Source organism: Mugil cephalus, chromosome 1 (genome assembly GCF_022458985.1).
Source record: "Mugil cephalus isolate CIBA_MC_2020 chromosome 1, CIBA_Mcephalus_1.1, whole genome shotgun sequence".
Classification (NCBI taxonomy): Eukaryota; Metazoa; Chordata; class Actinopteri; order Mugiliformes; family Mugilidae; genus Mugil; species Mugil cephalus.
Genome location: NC_061770.1, coordinates 37521580 through 37527579, shown reverse-complemented (window position 1 = coordinate 37527579; position 6000 = coordinate 37521580). Strand labels below are relative to the sequence as shown.

The window sequence follows — 6000 nt, the reverse complement described above, 5'->3', positions numbered from 1 at the left end:
AACCAAATCCTAATTCATTTCCAGTTTCCTGAAATTAAACAGCAATAAAACTGAAACCCTTCTAATTGGCAACCCATCTACACTTTCCAAAGTTGATTATTACTCCCTTCTTATGGACAGCTGCTCAGTGTCACCCTTGACAGCACTCTTTCATTCAAATGCCACATCAATAACATGACTCGATCTGCCTGCTTCCCCCTTCAATATATCAACTGACACCATCCCCTCCCTGACCCCAACACTGCCTCCTTTTTTGTCCACAGTCTCCTCACCTCCCATCTGGATTAATGTAACTGTGTCCAAAATTCTGCTGCATGAATCATCACCAAAACCCCTTTATTTCACCGTATCACCCCCATCCTAGAGTAACTCACACAAAGATTTCAAATCAAAATCCTTCTGTACACTTTCACAGCTATCCACAACCTCACCCCTCCATATCTCTCTGACCTTCTCCACATCACCACTCCAGCACACTCCCTCAGATCCTCCTCCATCCTCTGCCTCACTGTTCACCTCTGCAACCTGGAGAGCAGAGCTTTGAGAAACTCTGCTCCCAAGCTTTAGAACTTTTTACCATCTGCACCCGTAATATTGACTCTTTCCCTGTTTTTAAAACCAGATTCAAAACCCACCTGTTTAGAATCACTTACTCACTCCTCCACCCTTAACTCCAACACCACTCTACTTCTTCTGTCTTCATTTCCAAAGTTTTGTTCATGCTGTTTTATTAAATGGTGTACATTGCCTGTTCGTTAATGCTTTAATGTTGCTGATTGTATGTTTCTTCTATTTGTATGTTTGAATGATGTTTGTTATTATTATGTTGCTGATTGATATATTATTACCCATACACATGCTATGTCCCAGTTATATCTAGTGCTGCAACCAAATATAATTATGACAAGTGTTGGAAACACAGCAGCACAAATGCACATCTCAAGAGACAATTTGTGTTGTCACATATCAGAGACAGCAGTGTCAGTATTTTGGCAGGCGAGTCTGGTCTGACTGTTGATTGATGGTCTGTGTCTGGGAGTCAATCTGCCATCATCTTCTGCGTTAACAGCAAAAAAAAAAAAAAAAAAAATAAATAAATAATAATAATAATAAGACTGCCAATTCCAGGTGCTAAGGTCTAGGATATCCAATAAATCAGAGCTGGAACAAGGTTAACTGGACTTACTGGATTACTTAAAGATGTTTCTCCTCTCATCCAAGTAGCTTCATCAGCTCTAAATGACTGGTGGGGATATAAGGTTTTTATTGGGAACACCTGTAGGTGGACCTCACCTACCTGGATAAGTGGTGTAACATGTTCAAGAAACCCAACAAGCCCAGTTGAACTTGTTTACGTTTTGTCTTTGTTTTTTTATATAGCCTAACAGAGATGACTGACAAGCTTTGTGAATGCACATAAAGTCTAGTATAAAAACACTGCTTTTAATGGTTTTGCAACTTGTCCTCAGTGTTTCTTCGGAAGCTTGTATAGAACTGTGTTACAAGTATTCACTGTGTCCTTTCAGATCTTCTTTCTAGAAAGATACTACTTAACAAATGTCATCATTTTTACCTCGGCTGATTTCAGACCACATGTTGTCTCTCCCTGTTAACAGTTCAGACTGAGCCAATCCAGACAGTTGTCAAAGTTTGTTGCTCCTTCTCTTATAAACACTAATCATATGTTTGTTTGCCTGAATAGACTTGGATAGAGAGAAGTGCTGAAAGTTAACCGTAGAAAGAATACGACAGTGAATGAATATTGGGTCTTTATTGCGGAATGAGATTTTGTTTTCCACCTATCAACAAACCATCCAGAGCCACAGAGCATATTATCATGATACAGTATCATTCCCAGTTTCTCCTGAGTCTATCTGGTAGCAGCATAAACAACATTTGTCTCTGGTTTTCTTCTTTTTTCTCTCAGAAAGTCACTGAAGCATAGTTCAGGTCATCAGAGCCACGTTTCTGTGAAAAGAAAATTTACAGTCACAGTATAGTCCCAGGTAATGTTGAGCGAGACATTTTACAGTTGCGAGAGACGTGTTCTTTAATGGACAAACTGCAATTTCTCATCTGTAGTCTGTCAATATAAACACAATGTAAGTACATTTCTAAATATACAGTACTATATATACCAATGTTGGAGATGAGCAAAACCTATAGATAGATAGATGGATGGATGGATGGATGGATGGATGGATCCCGAAGGGAAATTAGGTTGTCACAGCAGTCCGGTATTTGGGTACAATAAAATACAATAGAATAAAATACTGAGGTATAAAAATAAAGGCAAAGGTGAAAACACACAATAGGACAAGGACACTTAGAAAACACAAGATACATAGGTGGACAAGGTGCAGTGGTAGGATGAGGGCAGTAGTCCTGATGACATGATGGTAGTGTTGTAAATAAACAGTATATGGTAGTAGTATAGTATGTAATATAATATAATGATGATAATAATAATAATAAGATAGAGGCTGAATTGGGTGTTTAATGAATGATGAAAATTAAATGTTAGCATTGCATTCACCTGACTTTGCTCTGGATTCTGTTCTTCTTGAGCTGAGTGACAGAAACAAAACATCTGGTTATGGATCATAAACTATTTTTAGAATATATAGCATAATAAAAAGACTAAGTACCTTTTTTAAGCATCAAGTTTTGAACAACCAGACCAATGATGACCATTACAAGGACAACAGTCAGTCCACCCAGGGCCACACTCCCCAGCTTTACCATTTCAGACTCTTTAGAAAAAAGACAAGTTACATGAAAGAAAGTCACATTAGAAATTTTAAATCGCGTTTAAAATAAAATGAAGAAAAATATGAAATTAATTCAAAGATGAAGGAAATTCTTACGTTCACATTTGCAGTCCATGTTACCATCAGGCTCATCAGTGCCTTTTAAATAAATAAAGATCAATTCACTCTTGATTTTACTTTTGGATGCTTTACATCTAAACATCTCTTTGTATTATACACAGTATAAATAAATCTATTTCACATGTTTTCTGCCTTCATTTGACCCCAGGGGACCATGGCTACCCCCTGAGAATGTGGCCTCTCACCAACGCTGGCACCGATTGATTTATTTGTGCTGCTCCGACCCGACGGCATTAACAGCCTCACACACACACTCCCACACACTTTTCTTTCTTTTGTGTTTATGCCTGACGACAGGCTACCAATTAGAATATCAGTGTGTGTCTCCACTTCATTTAATAACACTTCGACCTCAGACTCACTCACTTCTTTGTACATGAGGCCCCAGAAGTTTCTCAAATACTCAGACCAACCCGTCCGGCAATAACCATATCACGCTCAAAGTCACTTAAATACCCTTTATTCCCCATTATGATGCTTGGTTTGAACTTCAGCAAGTTGTCTTGATCACCTCTACATGCCTAAATGCAATGAATTGCAGCCATGTGATTGGCTGATTAGCTATTTGTTTTATCAAACAATTGAGCAGGTGTACTTAATAAAGTGGCCAGTGAGGAACAATGATGCAACCAAAGACTGTGTTTAAAATTTATCTAAGAGCCAGATTCGCCCAAAGGTGAATACCTTTATGATTTCCTTTGTATGTTCTCTCTGTACCTGCGTGGGGTTTCTGTTGGTACTCCACCTTCTTCCCACAGTCCTAAGACATGCTTCTTAGGTCAGTTGGTGATTGGTTAGTTGGTCTCTTCGTGTTAGCCTTGTGATAGACCCTGGCCTTGTCCCTCACTGAAATCAATTCGGGAATAATCCGTGGTGTACCAGGTTCAAGTTCATTAATACACAGGACGAGATATTACAATCCCTTGTGCCATGATCTAAGACAAAACTCCTTTAGAAGCCCGGTCCAACTGGACAACCAACCAGCAGACCAGTAGTCAGCTACTTATTGACCTAGCCGGCAGCAGTAGATAATAGAGGTGATGGGAGTGCGACTACACTCGAACCAGACATCTCTACCTTCTGCCTATGTCAGAAATGAGGTTTATCCTGGTTTTGATCATATGCAGGACATGAGGTTTGCGTTGAACATAGAGCACCTGTCATATTGCAGTGTATATATGATAAACTCTAGTATTCCACTTACTGATCTCGACGTGCTATTTACTGTTTACAGTCAACGAATGGCGCACAGCATCTGCTAAACAAAAGAAGACAACTGCACCAATGTCTGTACCGAGAGGCCCTGAGCCATGTCTTTGGTTCAGTGTTTGGCCAAATGTTTTATCTAGTAAAGTATTATCTGGTAAAAAATTTCTACAAATTTGCAAAATTGTGTCCAAGGTGATCCGTTGTTTGGACTGTTTCATGGCGACAGTGGAGTGGATCTTATCTTATGTTGCTGCTCTGTCCACCAGGGGTGGGATGCAAGAGTCTTAAAGTAGAGTCTTAAAGCTGGCCACAGATGCACTGTGGTCCGGAAGTTCCGCTTGCAGCGAGGTCTCTGCAAAACATCACACACTGCTCACGGCGACTCCCCCTGGGTCCCAACAAGCGCAGTTCGTCCATCTTGCCTGCCAAAGACATCTCGTTCCCCATGAGCACAGATTGCACCGCTGGCTTTGTCCTGCTTCTTCTGTGTTTCTCTTTCGCTCCAGCACAGCACAGCACATCACAGGGGCCACACACAGCCCTAACAGCTGCTCTCTTGAATACGCCAACAGACAATCACTCCACCAAACACCAAAAAAAATAAATAAATAAATGTCCAACCACTAACGTAGAAAAGTAAACATCTTTGAGCTTCTGGTGACATGCAGCAATTCTTTCAGGCACATTATACAAAAAAAAAAAGAAACGACCTGAAAGACCAAACTCTGTGGGTTCAGAACAGACACTATGGCCATGAGTTTGGGGATAGTAGGTATGCAGCAGGACTCCACCTTCAAAGCTGGGCTTTTCTAACCCATGATAAGAATTTATCCAGGTTTTGAATTGTTACAAGTTCTTCATGTTGCTGTGATCTCTGTGTGTAAGTGTGTGTAAGTACTGCTCAAAAGTAAAATGAACGAATACTTATTAATCAGAGTATATAGTATCAGAGTATTTCCAATTCATGAATTTATATATTTATATTTGATACATTAGCCTTCAGATAATTGATAGTACAACATGTTGGGACACTGAAAACGTCGGTATTGCTGATCTAGGACATTAGGTGTAAGCTTGGGTATGTTTTCAGTTTCATTGAACCAGATTCTGTTCAACAAATCAGGTTCTGAATAGCGCTAAATTAGACGCTTCATCTATTTTGGTTTCCAGCAATCCACCTGTGGTCAGAACATTTGATCCACAGTTGTTGAATGAACAGAAATATAGACACAGACAAAGATTGGTTGCTCTGTTAGTGAGATGGAGCTCTCACCAACTGGAGTGCTACTCACCAGCACTGTGCTCAATGCCTCCCCTACTGGCCAGATGCTGAACAAATTCTCTTGAAGTGATTTGACCCCAGAGTCCACCAAATCCTCAGTGGGTTCATATTTGATATGTATTTTGTGCTTCTACCACAGTTCTGGGGCAGAGACAAAGCCTCTGTTCTGGTATTTGTCTTTGTCTTACATTTTGTCTTACATTTTACGTGATGACCTATTTTTGTTGCAGCAATGACATCAGCAGCAATATAACAGTTTGGGCCTGACGTGTGCTTTACCTGCCTGTGTGGTGTCATTGATGGTGCAGATATAGGTGAATATAATGGAGATGAATTGCATTACCATGATGCATAGTGAGATATTTTGTTTAAAATTTTTTACAAACATTCTGAAGATAGTTTTAAAAACAGAGAAGTACACTCTGTGTGAAAGGAGCACAGTTGTTGCATGTGGCTTTGTTGCACTGAGGCAAAGGCTAGTCTTTGTGTGGTTTTCGCTTTGACTGATGCATGGTGTTCTCACCGCAGTGGAAAATGACAGGGGGAGGGGTCAAGTCTTATTGTTGGCCCACATATGCATGAAACCATGAACCTTGGCATGCTCACTGTGTCAGAACA

General features: G+C 40.1%; 1 long non-coding RNA gene across 1 annotated transcript; it reads right to left on the bottom strand.

The window, feature by feature from the left end:
* Positions 1-1744: 1744 nt before the first annotated feature.
* Positions 1745-2737, bottom strand: LOC125012575. The gene is made up of 3 exons (XR_007113302.1): positions 2649-2737; positions 2537-2568; positions 1745-1968 (listed from the first exon to the last, which is right to left on the bottom strand). It is a non-coding gene; the product is annotated as an uncharacterized LOC125012575 (long non-coding RNA).
* Between the last annotated feature and the right edge of the window lie 3263 nt (positions 2738-6000).